Here is a 19390-nt window from a genome sequence, read left to right as displayed (position 1 = left end):
CAGTGCCATGTCCATGCGCCCAGGATGCAAACTGGCAAAACCCTGGACCACCGAAGTGGTGTGGGCAAACTTAACCACTTGGCGACAGGGCTGGATCCCCTTTCAGTTATTATATGTTGAAAAGTCAAAACTACCATTGTTCTGTGTAGTATAAAGAGCGTCACATAAAATTACTTTGTTATAGCAAATCCCCTCTGATTAAGGTATCCTCCCCTTACTCCATGTGGAGAGGATCGCCCCACTCTCCTCTCAGCCTCATTGCATGCCAGGTGCCCATTTCTGCATTTTTGCCTTATACCCCCTCACCTTTCATCTACCACTCGCCTTCCCCAAGATCAGTACCAATTCAGGGGCTTCTGTTCACTAGAGTCTCATTGCTTCTCAGCAACCTCTTCTGATGGCTCCTTTGAGCATCTCTGTTTTTCTTGGGAAACTGGATTTGTGGGAAAACCTGGCCTGCACTGCTGTGTGCACTGGGCATAGTTGTGCACAGAGGCCCCTACCAGGAGAGGCAGCAGACTGGCTGTGTAGGCAGCAGTTTCACAGAACCCAGAAATAGGTTCTGCAGTATATGCAAATGCAAGTGATAGGTGCAGCAGAACAGGCCTCTAGGTTCAAAAACAGCAATTCTATCCAAAAGGCCAGCATTTTTCAAAAGTAGGTAGGAAAAGGTACAACAGAAATCTCTTATCAAAAACGCCCCCCTCCTAGCCAATCTGAAGTCTCTACCAGCAGCAGGTCAACAGTGGCTTCTGTAAAAGCCTTAAGTGGCTTAAGAAAACATATTATCCTGGAAAGGTAATGAGTCGCGATTTATTACGTGTAGTTGTTCCAGAGTTCAAGAGAAAGGTAGAACAGGTGGATAAATTGTGACTTCAGGTCTATATGAGCAGGTATTTTAAAACAGTAGCAGGTAACTGACTACTACAAGATTGGGGACAAAGGCACAGGTGATCTCCCTGACAGTCTTATCAAAGGTTATTAGCACCCCTTCTCTTTGCCTTCCTTCCTTATAAGAGGTGGAAAAGGCTGACACTCGCCCGGCTTCCTAGCTACCATGCCCTAGGGACTTCAAAGATATTGTCCCGATCACGCCTGAATCAATTTAGCCCTAACCCTTGAAGACTAAGGGAAGTGTTCGAAAATGGGTAAATATTACAAGTCATTTTTAATGAAGATAGGTCTTATTTAGACTTAGACACTTGCAAAGAAAATATTTGCAGCCTAGTAATTTTAAACCAATCTACCAGCCTTTTATTTATTTTTTTTAATGAGAGGGGAGGCATTGCCCTTCATCCTTTTTTAGAGGTTAAACCGTTTTATGAAAGAGGTGTAATGATTAAGTATTTAGGCTCTGAAGTCAGACTATCAGGGTTCAAATCCTAGTTCCACACTTGGTAGTGTGCGACCCATAGATATTTATAATTTTGTCTGAAAGTTAAAGATGTTGGTGGTTCCTACAGCCCAGGGTGGCTTGAGTACAAGTCAGTACGTGTCTAGAACTACACCTGGCAGAGCAAACTCTTGTTAGTTGTAATAATCATGATCATTGGAAGCATCACCCTTTCTGAATGTGGGTGAGGTTCTTGCAAAGACAACAGGAGAAAGGAATTTTCCTTATTCCTGGAGGAAGGGGAAAATGAAGCAGCAGGAATTGCTAACTGTGTTAGTTGTCCTGAGTGGGAAAGAGACTTCAGTAAATGGATGTTGTGCAAGTCACTGGCCGAATTTGTTGCTTCAGTGACAACAAATATTAGATTTTCAGGGAACATTTTAGTTAAAATATTCTGCTGCTATATTGCTACAAACTTCTGGAAGATCTCAGAAATCCCAAAATTAGGGTATCTGAACATCTCCCAGATGTCCTTTTCATGTAAAGGAAATATCAAATTCCTATGAGTCCTCCTGTTCTGATTTCACATTAAGAGGATGGCCATCTTAGCTCGTTTCCCATTTGCACTTGCCTGGTATCTGGCCAGCTTCCTTCTGGGTCACACAATTCCAGCTCATATAGATGAGACAACCGTGCTCATGTGTTACTTATTTGTTCAAGTCTATTTCTCACACTGAAAAAACAGAGAATGTTGGGCGTTTGTCAAGAAGCTTACAGAACTAAAAGAAACATCAGTAGAACCTTCACAAAGGCAAAGGAATTATTTCAAAGGAGACTACAATGTGTTCACAAGGGAAATATGCCATTCTTTATTCAAGACCCAGCTCAAATGTGACCTAGTTTGGTGACCTTTCTCAATGTGCCTGACCATGTTTGTTCCCATATCTACAACAAACAATACTCTAGTAACACTTTCATTAAGGCATTTGTCATGTTGTAGCTTATCCACCTCCAGGTCCAACCCCTTTCCCCTTTCCACGCCCTCTTATTTCCCACATTTTATGCATCCTCCAGCATAGAGACTTCTCTTAATAGTCTCAGTAACTAGGCAGTACACAGCAGAGAGCGGGCGTCCCCAAAACGCTGTTCAATATGGCAGACCTTATTAGACTCACCCACATACGGCTCTCCTCTCCTCCTCAGCACAACTTCAAATCCATGGACCACCTGCAACCAGGGCCCCTGTGCAGTTCTTTCCAGTGGGATGAGAGCACAAGTGATGAATGTGGCTTCCCAATTGACACCGAGAAGGTATGAGAGCCCAACACAGTGGCAAATACTCCACGTCAAGATGGTGGTGCCTCCAGCAGCCTCAGTTCTTGAGTAACAATGAGGAATGAACTCTCTCCCACTCACTTGGGAGGTGATTGAAAAATAAAGCTTTGAGGTCTAAGCCACTGAGTTTTGAGGGGTTCTGTTACCACAGCCTATCCTACTCTATCCTGACTACTACACGATGGATGACAAATATTTTCATTTAGTTAGATTCCGACATAAGTTTGGAAGAATTACAGTGTCATAGGAGTCTGAAAATAAGATGTGTGCATGCATGCATGCGTAGTTGTATTTTAATCACTGACAAACTCTTGAAGTTTTCACTCTCTTGGGGGTAGAACTAGGGCACTGAACCAGAATGATGCGAAGGCCCGTATACCACGAGTCCATGGATTTGAAGAAATGAGAACTACCTTCTGGGTCAAATGCTCAAATTTAAGAGATAACTGCTGCATGGGCTACAGGTCAGAAAATGTCGCTGATTACCACAAACTCAGAGTGGAATCTCATTTATACTGCAGCCAACAGTTTCATAGCTCCTTAGCCAGAACGGTCCCCTCTACAATCCACTGCCAGAAGGAAATGGTTTCTATACAATTATATGTGCCCATCTGAATTATCTGGTGATCAAAGACATATTTTTGCTGGCACACCCAACCTCCTAGGCAAATTGGCATTGCAGAAACAGGAGTTCCTACAGGGCTCCTAGGGTTAGCCTGCACAGGGCAAAGCATCACAGGGACACAGCTATTGAGAAGAATGAGATTGTGGGTTTAAGTCAATGGGCAGGTCTAACTTGGCAGCCTTTCATTCATGCAGGTGGCACTGAAGTGACGCAGGGAAACCCAGGAGCTCACTGCCGGCAAAGGCCCATTAAATGCAACTGATTTAACTGATGTGCCCCATTCTCTGGATATTTCAAGGTGTTTACACCAGGGGTAGTCAAGGTTAGGACCAGTCCTTCACTAGGGCTGTGCTCACTGCAGGATTTCACCAAGTAAAAGAGCCAGGACCTCTCTTTCTGCTGACCCTGCTCTCAGGGAGCAATGCTCCTCACCCAGGAAATCATGCCCAGGTTCCAAGCTGTTGCAGTGGTCCTTGACTTGTTCTTGAGAAGACAGCAGTGCAAAAGCTGAGCAATCCTCTGCTTGCTTGGTGTAGAAATGGCTCGTTGTCGTGCTGAAAATGGAAGATCCTCACTTCTAATCCTAGAGCCGATTCCCGTAGTTCCCAGCCTGGGTTGCTCACCTGAATCATGAAAGGACCTGACCTGAGAGAGCTGGGCTGAGCAGGCCCAGGTGGGGCCTGGGCCTCTGTATTTCTTTCAGTGTCCCAGGGTTGAACAGTCGGGTTGAGAACCAGGCATTTGCTCTAAGGTAAGTTAGAACAACTCCCTGTTTCCACTGGGATAGGCTACCAACAAGCCAGAGGCTGTCAGAGCAGCTGCTTCATTCTGTTTTTAAAGGTGGCGCCTTGGGGAGCAGTTTTCATCCTCCAAGCCCCAGGGCATGGGCTTATGAAGAGATGGCTGCAGTTCTGAGCAGAGGAGCAACTTTGTGGTCTCCACGTGGCAACAGCTCCTGGAAGGGCCCAGGCACTCAGGACCTGGGCACTTTGAAATCCTCCTGAGTGCTAAGGAACGCAGCCACTGGCCTCTTGCACAGCCCAGGTCCTCTCGCTGCCGTCTACCCAGCATCAACAAGGGTGCGGAATTTGTGAGATAATCGGGTTATCATTTGGCTGCATAAAAATTTGTTTTTTTAATAAAAGAATCTTTATTTTACTACCTACCCATTTCAAAAAGGCTTTCCACATTATTCCATTACTTTGAGGAAATCTCTTGGATGATGGGATTTGCATCTGGACCTCTTAATTACAGCTATATCTTGGTGCCTGGGGGAAAGAACAGGGCTGTCTGTCTAAGGTGTGGAACCAGCTCCCAAACCTTGGCCACCTCTGCCCTGCAGCCTGGTCACATTCCTATCACTGGACACATTCCCCCACCAGACACACTCCCGTCACTGGACACACTCCCGTCACCTGGCACACTTCCATCACCAGGCACTCTCCTGGGGAGTCTGGAATGTAGCTCTTTTCCTCTTGCTGAAAAGTGTGGACACCCTTGAGGTTAATATTGTCATCATTCAGTACACACACTGGGCACTTACTATGGGCTAGGGGCCTGTAGAGTCGTTTAGAACTATTCAGATTTAATCTTCACAGCAATCTTCACTGTACATATTATGACAGAGAAAGTCAAGGATGCTCAGAGAGTTTAAGTGATGCTCAAGGATCCTAGGAAGTGAGACCTCGCCCAGATCCTACTGACCATATCCACTGAACCCTGGGGGTATTCGGATACGAGCCTGGGCACCCTATAACTCAAGCAAAAGTGGGGTACATAATGTAAAAACAGTTTAACGATACATGGGACTATTACACGTTCCATTTTGGGTGGGAAAGGGCAGCAGCCAGGCACTGTGCACTCAAGGACACCTTGATTGACTCTGCCTTGCTGCTTCTGACTTCAGGGCAGCTCATGGGATTGCTTATTTCCACTTGTGACAGCAAGGCATTCCTTAATGGGGTGGGAAGAGACGCAAATGAAGAATTTCACTGCGACATTTCTCATAAATGAGAAGCCTTCGGAGATGTCAACATGTCAACTTTAAAAGAAAATTTAAATTAAAAATACTGGAGTCCAGGCTTTGGATGCTTCTGGTCATTTGGGGTAAAGATACTGGAACCTGATTCAGGAGCCCCTCCTGCAGCATTTGGGCTAGGGCTCCAAAATGGTAAGAAGCTGGAGCCTCTGGGAGAAGTGGGCCTGCTGCATGGAACCCCGGCAGTTCTGCACAGTCACCGCCTACAATGCCCACTTGAGGCCCAGTGTGGAAAGATGGAAATGTTAAACTTCCTTTCAAAGTAATCCTACTTATACTGTTTTAGTCTCATGAGCTGGGGAGCCAAAAATTAGAAGAAAAACAATATTTTTCTAAGAAGAAACCTAATGTACATTTAATTTAAAAGGCAACTGTGAGGAGTCACTTGTGAGGAAAGATGCTGAGGAGAGGGCCAAGGGAAGACGGAACACGAGCGTAAAGCCTCCTGCGGCTCTCTCGCCATTGAGGATCTCCTTTAGTGCTAACAAGGCAAAGGCAGGAAGGGCCCCTCAGAAATCAAGGCCCGACTCTGGAGCTCAGGCCCGTGTGCCAGCGGACAAGGGGAAGCTGGCAGAAACTACATGATCCATAATCTCTCTCCTCTTCCTCCTGGAGCAACTTGGCTCAGTCCTGCAGCTTAACACAGCAAAGTTTTGTCTTTGATGCTTTAGGGGCAAAAAGAAATAACCTCAAGAATCCTGTGCAGGTGATGTGTCACCTTCTCTCTCCCTACAGCTCTGTCTCAGTGCCTGTCTCAGCACCCAGAGCCCAGCCTGGGAAGGTGTTCTAGTCAGTGTAAACTGAGGACCAGCAAAAGCAAACGTTCACAGCTCATCTACTTTGGAGCCACAACCTGTCCCGGGACAAAGCCTTCTGGAAATATGAGGAGTGGATGGACACCTGGTGATAAACGACACTTGTATCCACGACTTCCCAGGGCGTCATTGATTGGAGTCCTCTACGGGAGATTTGGATTGTGTTTTCCACTACCCAATGATGAGTTCAAAGTACCAAGCAGAGCTCTAACTCACTTCTGAGTGATATTTTAATCCCACCCAACATAGCTGCTTCCTGGGACATCAAACATCAGTGGCACAAACCTATCTTGAAGTTTACCTATAGGGAAAAAAATTGCTTCCCTCTCTGTGGGACAGGCAGTTATTTAGGGAGAACAAATGAACCATTCCAGGTTCATCTGGTGAGCCAGAAACCCAAGCACTGCTTAACTGCTCACTCTCAGAATAGGAAGAAGCCCTGGGAGAGTAAAATTTCAGTCACTGCACACAACTAGCAAAAGGTCTTCTACTTAGCCAAGCTGTCCAGAGGCTTGTGGACAGCAGCCTTCATAGGAAGTGGCCAAAAGCTGGAATTCCTCTGGCTTTTGCTTTCTCCACGGATGGGGGCCCTGAGGGAAAGCCACAACCCAGAATGGTTTCCACAAGAGGAGGAGAGGAAAGGAGAGCCAAAGATCCATAGTCAGCAGCATCTCAGATAACACTCCCCAGAACACTGGGAAAACTGTCGGCTTCCTTCTGTTCCCTATAAGGATACCTTTTCTTTTTTTCTCCAGGGTGAATATTACATAAGAGTATGACCCCCAAAAAAATATTTAAACAGAGTTGTTTAAAAATCAGAGATGAACCAAGGCTGATTTAATACAAGTGACAGCTCAGGGTCAGGTACCTATCCTCCAGTCCCGCCCAGTGACTACTGTTCTTCTCCAGATGCCCTCACACATACCATTCAGTTTGGAAAATGGCCCATCCCATGAAGATCATATTAAGAAGTTTACCTTGCAAAAGTCCTTCTACTTTAGTTTTGCTCTGTTCCAATTCCAAAATAGCCCTGGGGAAAGACACACACAAAAGGAGGACCACTGGACACCAGAAGGCTGCCAGATTGTCCTTCCTTTCTGGGAGGCAAAGAAAAACAAAGGCTTATTAAGATACCAGGGACTCAGAAAGGAGTGCTCGTCATCAAGGAATGCATGAAGACACCCAGTCATAATATTGTGAGCAATGTCTCCGAGATCATCAAGTCCTCCAGCCTGCCGCCCCCAAGTCCCCTCAGCAGGACAGAACTAAACTGTCTTCAATGGACAGATGCACAGTGCGCCACTGTAAACATGAGTGCCTTCTCAAAACCATGCCAGCTGCCATTTGCTTATTAATGAAAGGATTCGCAAGTCATTAAAGGCTGGGAGATAGACCAGAGACTATAATTTTCTAATCAGAACTAATCCCTCCAGGCATATAGCACTTGATACATCAAAGGATTAATATTTGATACATCAAAGGCCTTCTCAGTAATTCTTTTGAGGAATCAAAAAACTATGCTAATGAATGTATGAGCTCTGTAGTTTTAAACTGGAACTTTTTTTGGCTTGGGATAGACTTTCCATAACTTAACTCGATTGAGGACGCATCTACATATGTGCTATGATTTAAGATGAACCAAGAGAACCAATTGTCCCCAAACACCTTCCCTGCCGTCTCCCACCCCTACATTAGTGAAGCTCTTAGGTTAAGGCTTTGAGGGCCCCATTAAAACACATGTTGCCTCAGAGACATAACGCACAAAACACAATTACCCATTAGTACATTAGAATAGACTCATTTGTCCAATTAGCTCATATCTCTCTTAGGTAGCATTGAAGGGTTGGGCCTGTGAAAAATTGACATAAGTGGAGCCATTTTAAAATAGAGCTGGGGCAACCATTCCAGGGAAACTGCCTTGATGGTCTTTTCCTTAAAACTTGGACTGGACCAAACCTTTGGATTGGGCCAAAATGGCAATTATTTGAGAAGTCAGCAGGAGAATGGACATCCTGATCACAAGAGTGAGGGCTGTGGACTTTCTGCAAACAGAGTCAGTGACAGATCATGTAGAGCCAAGAGGAGCTTAGCTTGTTAACACCAACGAACTCTTCTTAAAAACATCTTACCTCATCTTCCTGCTTTTTCCCATAAAAACCCTGAGTCTCCCTCCTGTAATCAGGACACTCTCTGGGTTTCTACCTGAATCTATGCTCCCTGAATTGCAATTCTTTGATCCCAAATAAGTGCTTTGCCTCTTGAATTGGTTTCTGATTTGGTAGGTCGACAGGCCCCCCCACTGATACCCTTTGGTGGGGCTTGGTCAGGCTGTAGAGGTTCATACTTGGGGTTTTGGTCCCTGGGGTAAGGGGAAAATATCCAAAGAGAAAACTTTAAAAGGCTCTAACAGGGCTGGGGTCACCGGAAGTAAGACCCTGAGCTGTCCTGTGCATAATTCTTGATTTGAAGACGCTGAGGGAACAGCGCTTGGAAAGAGAGTTACCTTTCCTCCATCCACCCTTACCCATGCTGCTGAGTCTCTAACCTCTCTGGGCTCCGGTTAGCATCTTCCCTAGACTTTGTTACAATACTAATTATATGGCTTCATTTCTTTTGTTCGCGTGCCTGCCCCTCCTACTTCTGTTGCCTGCAATAGTAAGGACCGCATGCTCTCCCAAGCACCTCGTCCACTGCCTGGCCCTCAGGAGGCTCTCAGAGGTTTATGAATGAGGAGTTATCCACTTAATTTCATAAACCCACATAAGATTGAGGAAAATTTCAGCTTCCTTCCATTTCATCTTGATAAAGTTGCCTCCTTTTTCTTTGACAACAGGGGCTTGTCAACAAGGCTTCCGCATGCACGTACCACACATTCACTGAACTGCGCCTCCTGGGGGGCAAACAGATGTCCCTTCCTGCAGGGCGTGCAGCCCTGGCAGGTGCGTGGCCAGTTGAAGGCTGGTTGGCTTTCAGCCCACACGCTTCCCCAGCTGGGCACTTTTGGGCCATACACATTGTGTATTGTGTGCATAGCCTTCTTCTCAGCTTGCCTGTTGCTTTGGTTCATGAAGAGACCACTCACCACGTATCTGACCACATTCAGTTTCACACGAACCGCCAAAGAGTTTGACCTACATCCTTTAAAATACACATTTTAAAGACTCTAAATTAAGATACTCTACAAATGAATCCATGGCAAGAAAACTACCAGTGTAAAAGAACATGATGGCCCTGCCAAGCTTAAGAACTCACCCCTGCAGACACATGCCCATCAGCACAGGCTCACACCAAAAGCTCAGATGATCAGGAAAGCTAACTTGTGCATGTTTTAATGAAAACCCTTTGGGTCATGAGCATTCTAAGTCCCAGCAAAGCTCCCTCTCCTGTATAAATATCAGGAGATTGTGAGGAGGTCTTTACTCCAGAGCACAACTCTTCCATCTCGACCAAAGTGGAGATAGCTCAGGAGGGATTGCACACTAGGTTTCCCCAAGAGGAAAAATTTGGTACTGGAAGCTCAATCACCCCACACGACTTTGACCCGAGAGCACCCCACGAGTCTGGGAATCCCACTGCACACTGAGTGGGAACAAAAACACGAGACCTTGACTGGCAGTGTCCACAGAGACCTGCTGGTCTTCAGAGAGGAGGCCTGGCCTCAGATCCCAATAAAGAGGCAAGATTTCCTTTTCTGAGTTTGACGCTTTTTATTTCTCATTCTGGTAAACTCATTTGCACGTAGTAATGTATTTGATCCATTATTATTTAAATGTATTTGGTTCTACTTACATTCTTTTCCCTGATGCTTTGTAGTGGCTGAGAGCTGTTCACCAAATTTATTTCCGAATGGAGGGAAGCTGTTCTTCATCAAACATATACCCTAACTTTCCCCTAAGGATATCACACTGGCTTTTTCTGACCCAGCTAATTCTGCCTAATCCCTGACACCCGAAAGAGAACACACTTACTACATATGTGTTCTCAACCCCGCACAAGCGGCGATCAGAGCTCTCCTTCTGCCTGAAAGCCCTTCTCACTACTCTCTCAAGTGAGATAAAGCTGGAAATTTGATTTAAAGTTCACTTTAGAAAGCAAGGACAGGTAGGTGCAAATCACTTCTCATTTACCTTCCACAATAGGGCCCGCTGAGGTTTGGGATATGGACGCTGGATCAACACAGGGCTCCCAGCTTGCCCATGCTGAAGAATTTAATTTTTTGGACATCAGAATTATTCTTCAGCCCATTTAGAAAGCCCAAGGACCTGAAGGTGGCTTACTAAAATTAGGCAAGAGTCTTGAACTTAAAAAAGGAATAGTTCTGCAGAATTGCTTGTCACTAACACACTGAATGGCTTATTTCAAATAGAAGCTTCAGGAATTTCACGGTCACTATTTTTTCTTGGCATTTTGTCTCAAAATGAGTATTGCTAAAATCCCTAAGCCCATGTTTTAGTAACACACACCAAAGACTGCATTCATATAATTGCTCCAAGATGATTAAAGAAAAACTGCAAAATTGATTAGTCATTGGTCATTAACGTTTCTCGTACATTCATCAGATTTATTGATCACCCTCCTTCTCCTTCTCGACACCAGTAAAATGGAGGTTTCAGTCACAGTAAGAAAGAAAAATTTGCTTTGACATTTTTTCTTTCTGTAGCTGGGTACTCCCAATCTTGCTACCTAATTGGTTAATGACAATTAACATTGACAACTGATGCTAAACGACACTGGGGAAGCTCTTTGTAAACTAGATTAATGGCCAAGGGAACACAATGTTTTGCTAAGCACCGTCCCTTTGGTCCTTGATTCATTGGTCTCATTAACTATTTTCTGTGTGCTGAAGGTTCCACCCATGATTGCATTGACAGTTTGCTGCTGAATAGACAGCCATGAAGAAAGCAATTGGGACTCAAAGATTTAATAGTACTAAGTATCTGATTTTTCTTACTTTTTAAACTATACTTTATTTGTGCCCATGATCATACATATACAGCTCCCGATAGATATTCTGCTTGTGAGAATTCCTGATAAGTATGGGTTCCAAACACCATGCCAGAAAAAGAAGGGGAGCCAAAAGGTTATGCCTAATGTAGTTCCTTAAACAACTTATCAAAACAATTGAAGTTGGGAAAACACAATAACGACAAAATCTGTATACAGGTAAAAGGGTTCTCACTTTGAATATCATGTCTTGAGCTGGACCAGGATCATGGTGATGAGCACCATCTGCTTTGGGATCTGATTGCATATGAGTTCCCGAAGTTCTTAATTTCATCCAGAATCTACAAAGTCACACAGGGAGAGAAAGGGAAGAAAAATCTACTTTGCTTCAATCACAGAGTATCTTATGTGATCAAGACAAATGTTACTCTTTTCTAGAGGAGCAGATGAAAGCAAAGGTGAACAGGCATCAGTTTACCTGGGAAAACAAATGGCACAAAACCAGGGACTAGCCAGTAGCAGAAAGGGCTTTAAAATCCCCGACAGGAAGGCAGAACTCGGAGCGGGCCCTGACACGTGGGAGGCTCTCAAAGCTGGCAACTACTTCCTGTAACAAAGGACGCAGAAGAGCAAGGGGGTAGCCAGCGCCCCCTCAGCTCAGGGCTTGGGAGGGTACAGGCAGCCCACCACAATGCTCATTTGGGATGTTTTGGTGACAATCATTGGGGGTCCTGAACTTAAATAAAAGTTTTAGACGGGAAGCTGAGCAGCTGCCTTCCCTGATACACTGTCTGTGCTTCCAGTAGAAACCAGAGTGGTTTCCACAGAGAGGAGCGCAGGGGAGAGGCCGCTGCGTGCTGCCTGGCTCTCCCCTAGGGCTGATCTTCAGATGTCTACTTCTCATCTCAGAGCAACAACTGTCATTCCAGCCCTGTGAAGCTGGCTTCCTTGCGACAGCACTTCAAATCCACGCACTGATTTTAACGCCTGCAGGAGTTCATTTAAAGCAGCTTGTTCCAAATTTGCCTGCAACCTGGACACAGAATCTTTTCCTGGGAAAAATCACCTGCATTTAACGTAGGCAGCTGTGCACTCAGGCGGATGGATGGCTATTTGAAATTTGGAGAGACATAGAGCTGCCTGGCCCCTAATATTACGTTCTTCTCAAATCTCCTGACTTTTTCAGTTCAAAGCCCTTTATTTGGGTTAAAACAACATCTCCTAAAGGCTTAAATTAAAATGCAAATATGATACCTGGGAGGGGAAAAGTTCTACATTATTTAAGTTTACTAACGTATTAGCAAGGATTGGTTTTTCTGATTAGAAAAGGATCTCCTTCAAATGCAGCCTCCTCAAAGACTAGCATCTACCCTTTGGATTGGTGGTTGGAGTGGCAGAGAGGGAGAGAAAAGGCCTGGTGCCCACAATTTTTTTTTTTTTTTGAGCAAGTTTAGCCCTGAGCTAATATCTGCCAATCCTCCTCTTTTTGCTGAGGAAGACTGGCCCTGAGCTCACATCCATGCCCATCTTCCTCTACTTTATATGTGGGACACATACCACAGCATGGTTTGCCAAGCAGTGCCATGTCCGCATCGGGGATCCTAACTGGTGAACCCCAGGCCACCGAAGTGGAACGTGTGCACTTAACCGCTGTGCCACTGGGCCAGCCCCCACAATTTTAACAAGAGAAGATGAATGGAACAGCAGCTGAGCGTGTTCTGAGTGTCAGGTGCTTTCATGTGTTTTAGTTAATCATTATAACAACCTTATTAGGTAGGTTCTAGTATCCTTAGTTTACCGATAAGGAAACTGAAGCTCAGACATTCTAAATAAGTAGAATGTACTTACTTTCTAAGTAGGGGCAGAGCCAGGAGTTAAGACCCTGTTTCTTAGACTCCAAAGCAAGTGCCCCAAGAAAAGTCTGAAGGGGACAGAAGGCTACTGATGAGGACGTGAGTCCATAACAGCCTCTGCCTTTCCCATTCTTCCAATACCAAAGAGGAAGGAGGCACAGTGAAGACAGCTGCAAGCCCTCAGGCAGTCTGGGCTGGAGCAGGTCTGCAGAGAGAGACTGCTTGTCAAGGTGTAAAGGTAAAATGTCCTATGACTTCCTAAGGTGACGGAAACATTGTATATCTCGAATGTTGGTTCTACATTTGTCACAACTCATCTGACCATACGCTTAGGATCTGTCTTTGATGGCATATGACTATAATATCAAAGTAAGTGATAAGGATGTCCTTAAGTCAGACACATCCAGCACCAACTTCATGAGCCAATGCTAGCCGCTACTTTCATTTTTGTCAGAGCAGAGGAAAAACTTCCCTCAATTAAGGGAATAGGATAGATCTTTAAGACACAACTCTCACAGACATCAAGAAAGAATACTTTTAATAGGGTCCATGGGTGTTGGTGTTCCTTCGGATGTCTTACACCTGAACCTAACAACAACCATGGCAGGAATTCATGCAGAAAAATGTCTCTGTGGTGATGGTCCTAGATTATAAAGAAAATCAATGTTAATATGATAAGCATTAATTTACAATCCAACATCCAAAGTAAATTCTTGCATCTTTTGAATGTCAAGTTCATTTAAAAGATAATGTTAATCAGATTGTCTTTCAAAGTCTAAATATACAAAAATAAGACGTAGTGCAATGCTTGTAGAACAATATAATTATTTTGGTCTTCATACAGTTTCTGTTAATTGGCTATTGAAATTGAAAAGCATTTCCATAATTAATCTCATGCCATTTTCCAATTATAAATTTGATAGAGTGAAACTGATGCATCTTCAATATCAACTGAAGGTAATAGCTTATTTAGGGGGATGGATATTTTCTGACACAATCCAGGACAGTTGCCTGATCAATGTTTAGCTTTTTGAAATCATATGCACAGAGTGAGTAAACTGAAAGCAGCATGAAAGCATTCTTTCAAGCTCATCTTTGAATAGGTTGAAAATGAAGAAATTTGGGAGGAAAAAAACTCAGTGTGATTAGATATGCTATAGAGTTTGTCCAGACAGCTCAAGACAATCTCTGGAACTGAACAGCATGCCAATTGCAATAGCAGCTCTTTGCTTCTCAATGTGTTAAATTCATCATAGACCACCCAAGATGCCAAAGTCTTAAGAACAGACAAAAAAAATACGGTGACCAACTCTTTGCAATTTGAAGAATAGAACCACGATGACTATCTGCTTTTACCTAATGACTCTGAGCCCTTTAATTTGGCCAAAATGAACCACAGAATTGATGTGTCTTATTTTATTCTCTAAAGATAAGAACTCAGAAAATCTAAGACTCCTAGGAAAGGGAGAGAGAGTGGAGAAGTGGCTTATTACCATTAAAATCTTATCTCCCACCCATTAAGAAACAAGCAAATTAGGCAAACACATTTTTGATTGTCATGTTGGAGCTGGGCTGGGATCTGAGAAAACGGGAACAGGGAACTTGTGAAAGGAGCCATTGGAGAAGCAGAGGGCAGTGCATAAAGCACAGGGTGCCGTCCAAGCTGCGGCCCGAAACTTCAGTCTGTGCTCTTGGAGAGTCCTATGGTGGAAAGGGGCAAATTAAGTGATGCCCAGTGTCACTTCCAGAAGGGGTTCACCTTTGCATTTAATAAGCAGAAAATGACAGCCAATATTTGGTTTCAAGGGCAAAGCTGGTAAGCTGGACAAGGGACAGAGTCTAGGAAATAAGGAGACTTGGGTTCAAGTTTTGGATTTACTACTATACGGTTTGACTTTGAGCAACTGCTTTACCTCTGCAGACTTCAGCTTTCCCCTCTACATCATCAGATACGAAACTAGATGATCTGTCAGGACCTTTCTACTCTAATATTGAATATTTAATTCTTTTCTCAAAGAGATAGGGAAATGGACACTGGGATAGCACTGGAGAAGTGAAAAGACTTTTTTCACCATCAATGTACTATTTACATCCCTTCTTTATAGGCTATTTCAGAGAATCTCATGTACTTTCTGATTAGTTGAATTGTGTCCCCCCCAAATCCATGTGTTGAAAGTCCTAACCCCCAGGACCTCAGAATGTAACCTTACTTGGGTATAGGGTTGTTGCAGATGTAATTAGTTAAGATAAGGTCACGCTGGAATAAAGTGGGCCCCTTATCCAATATGACTGGTATGCTCCCAGAAAGAAAGAAACAGGCACACAGGGAGAATGCCGTGGGAAGATCCAGGTGATGCTGTTGCAAGCCAAGGAACCACCAGAAACCAGGAGAGAGGCCTGGAACAGATATTCCCCAGCGCCTTTGGAGAGAACATGGCCTTGACAATACCTTGATCTCGGACTTTAAGTCTCTAGAACTGTAAGACAAATTTCTGCTGTTCAGGCCACCCAGTTTATGGTGCTTTGTTATGGCAGTGCCAGCAAACTGACACATCCCTCCACCTTGCTCCTATGCACACCACCTCCCCAGCGAATTCTAACCAACAGTTCTCACTCAACTTGTCTTAAAACTCAGCTCTTTCATTTCCTCCTCCAGGTCAAACTCAATGTTCTTGCTAAGTCAAGAAACCTTTTCCATAAATTTGAGTGGCCTCTTGCCACTCAATTTTAGTAAGCAGGGCATAGGGTTAAACCATTAACTTCCCTATTCAATCATGAAAATTAAATTTAAGTCCCCCCAATCTATACTTTCCCCAATCTATACTTTCTCCCATTACCTAAGATGCAAAATTTGTTTAAAACATTACAATCAGGATGGCAGATGACTAGCAGTAATAAATAAGACATCCTGGAATAATCATAGGACATTGCAACATTTCCAGGACAAACCTTTTTCCTCCCAAAGTTTGCTAAGCGTTTTCTTTTAGGCTCCACGCCAGCATCCCTTAAAGAATATTGAACTGGATCTGTTGCGATTTAATGTGCCTGTCCATTAGATTAGATTTTGCACCAACCGTCTTCCCTTCCAAGGAAGTGTCAAGTCCAACATTACTCGTAGAAATTAAGGTTGAAATCTGAGATAGAGAATACATCAGCCACTTACATCAAAAAAACTCATACATAAAATATAAAGCAGAAGAGTACAAGGACATGATTTAATTTATAATTGTGGCCTTATAATATATAGATTAATTTTAAAACCACCCTCCTTTGGGTAGTCAAAGTCCCTTGGAGAGGGGGGACCTCTCTTTATTACACAAAACGGACATGCACAAGTAAGAGTTTGAAATATCGCATTAAAGGACAGAGACAAATCTGAAAATAAACTATCCTAAATCAACACTTCTAAAACTTTCATATGCAAAAGGATATCTTGAATTAGTGTTAAAATGCATATTCTCAGATATCCTGGCATATTCTGATTCAGTAGAACCTAAGAATCTGCATTTTCAGCAGAACCCGTGAATCGGGCATCCTGATAGATTCTGAAGCAGGAAATCCAAAGATAACTCTTTCAGAATCAGTAATTCCTAACTCATGTGATGTTTTTCTCTTTAATAAAAAATGATTCCTTAGCTGTCACTTTTTATAATAATCTTTTCTTCTAAGTAAACACTCAAGTCAGAAAAAAACGCCATCAAACAATATATTCTGATTTCTGGCTTAGAATCTAGGGTCACTATCGATTGTGACCATCTCAGTCTGATGAGTCACAAAGATTCACAAATGGTCCCCATAGGACCAGAACTCACTTCTCTTCTTGCTCTCTGGCCTGCAGAGACCCTTGAAGAAGCCTTAGCATCATCCTGCTCGTGGTGCCCTTTGTGAGAATTCAGCCACCTCGTGAAGGGTGCCAGCTCCTAACACATCTCAGGTCTCCAGGCATGCCAAGCCTCCAGGAGCAGTGGGGAAGAGAGGTTTCTTCCAGCTCTGTTTCAGCTCTATTTGCGTGGAGATTTGATCAGTTCTCCTACAACAGTGGTCATGTCCAGCCAAAGCACCTGTTACAAAATATTGTGAGTGGACTAGGAAAAGGCTTAGAAATGGAATCTGTGTGAGAGAATGTGGTTTGCCCCCAGACAACTGCTCTTCGGGGGATCTTGGTCCTTCTAAGGCTCTAGCAGTTCCATGAAAAAGTCCTGAGTGAGCAAATGTCCAACAGAGGAGGGATGCAAAGAAGAAAAAATATAATGATTTCCTTCATTTTTTCATAGTGGAAAGAATTGTCTCTATAGGGACTGTACCAGAAAAGCATCAATAACTCATTATGATGATTATAAAGTAAGGCTACAGAATGCAAAGGGGATCTAAGTTCACGCTTCTTGGCAGGAAGGCAGAATGATGCAAGGCTTGGGAACGTGGGTTTTAGAGTCAGATGAACTTGAGTTCAAATCTCAGGCATATTACAAGTTGCTTAACTGTTTTCAGGCTCAGTTTTTTCATCTTTATAATGGAGATAACAATACATACCTTGTGGGATTGTGGTCAGAATTAAATTTATGCAAACACACACATATTTATATGGTGTATATATGTATGTAAATATATGCACATACACACACATACATACTACACATACACCCTAAATGAAGACATGCACACATTTTATATATATATACGCTGATATCTGTGTCTATATCTATATATCAGCATACTGACTGGCATGTAGTAAGTGTTTCATAAATGGCAAGGGTAGTAGTAATTTATCATTATTAGGATATGACCAATTTAATGACCAGTGACCAATTTAAACCTCTAACATTTGGGAAATAATTTCCCTTATTGCTACCTCGTTTTGTTTGCTATGACTATAATACCCTAAGCATACCGGTTAGTCATTTATTTATTATTTACTATGTGCCAGCCATCATGAATACAAAACCAAATGAGGCGTAGTGGTCTGAGTTCCATCTCTCCCTAACTCTTCACCATTAGTACTCCATGTCCCAGTCCTTTTACTTCCAGGCATTTTCCCATAGAAATGTATTGCGTTTAATGGTTGGGTTCAATGGGATCATGCTTCAATATTCTTAGGACTATTATGCTAACCACTATAGACGATACCATTTCTATAAGATGCAATATAAATTTAAAACATTTATAAATTAGTTTTGGGAAACAAATGGTTGGGAGAGAGTTCTCCATGGCTCTCTCACGATTCTGCATGTCTTGCAAGCAAGGCACTGACTGGCCTTTATTCCAGACTATCGTCTCAAGGATGTTAATATAGTAAGCAAACCTGGAAAAAAGGGATAGTGGTCTGGAGCACAGGGAAAGTTTTCTGGAGGCCTTCAGAGCAAGGGAAAAGTATGCTTAATACTCATTAGAAAGATTTGGCTACGCTAAGGTTAGGAAACCTCTCCTGTGTCACAACCCACTGCCTGTTCAGGGGCCACATGGCACTTTTCTCAGCACTCTGTGGAAATAGGAATTGGGGAACCAATGCAAACGTGCTGATACTCTGGTTACTGCTCTTGTGAGTAGGAATGGCCCTTCGTCTCTGATCCAGTTTCACGTCTTCTAGCAGCATCCATGAAACCATGCCAGGCTAGCTTCTGGCTTGCAAGTAGGGTAACCTCTCAGACACTTCACAGTAGCTGGCCCAAACTACAGGGTGGGACCACATACATTTTAGGTAGTAGCAACTTTTCTTTCAATTCCAGTTTAGTTTCCATGAACCGTATGGATTTACTACATGTTCAGACTGTGGTGAACAAGATGAGGGGACAGAAGTTATAGTCTCCCAAAGGTAAGATTTAAAATTTAAATGATTTTTCCTTCCTCTTCCCTCTTTGGTTGCGGCTGTAAGGTAATTATTTTTAAATCACAAGCTGCAGATAATGTCCTGAGAAAGGGGAGAAAAGAAGGAGGGAGAAGAAGGAAGAAAAGGAAGGAAAGAGAGAATAAAATAGTAATGGTAACAAATTTAAAAGATACTTAATAGAAAAACTGGGGAGGTGAGGGATCTCGTCAACATGACGGTGTAAGCAGACTCTGAATTCATCTCCTCCCATGAACACAACTAGGTTACCACTATTTTTGGAAAAATTACTCCGGATTGAAAACTGAAAACTGGATAAAAAGAATCCCCACAACAAGGGGCAGTCCTGATGAAGCCGGAAGAGGCAGAAATTCCTGCTGGAGAAGAGAAAAGCCATCTTTGGGAGCAGCGGAGCTTCTCAGCTGGCCAGGCGGGAGCCACCCTAAGGTACGCAGCCCTCCCTGGAGGAGTGAGGTCCGGAGCAGGGACGGTACTGCTGTAAGCATCCTTCAGACTCAGCCCAGCTGAGACGGGGGTCTTATTGTCTGGCTTTGCTGGCTATTAACTCCAGCAAGGATACCCCCAGAAAAGTTATCGTCCAAAAGCCCAAAAGACCTGGGTCTTAA

This window comes from Equus caballus, chromosome 8, assembly GCF_041296265.1.
Source record: "Equus caballus isolate H_3958 breed thoroughbred chromosome 8, TB-T2T, whole genome shotgun sequence".
Lineage (NCBI taxonomy): Eukaryota > Metazoa > Chordata > Mammalia > Perissodactyla > Equidae > Equus > Equus caballus.
The sequence above is the reverse complement of the archived record's forward strand: the minus strand, read 5'-3'. Positions refer to the sequence as shown.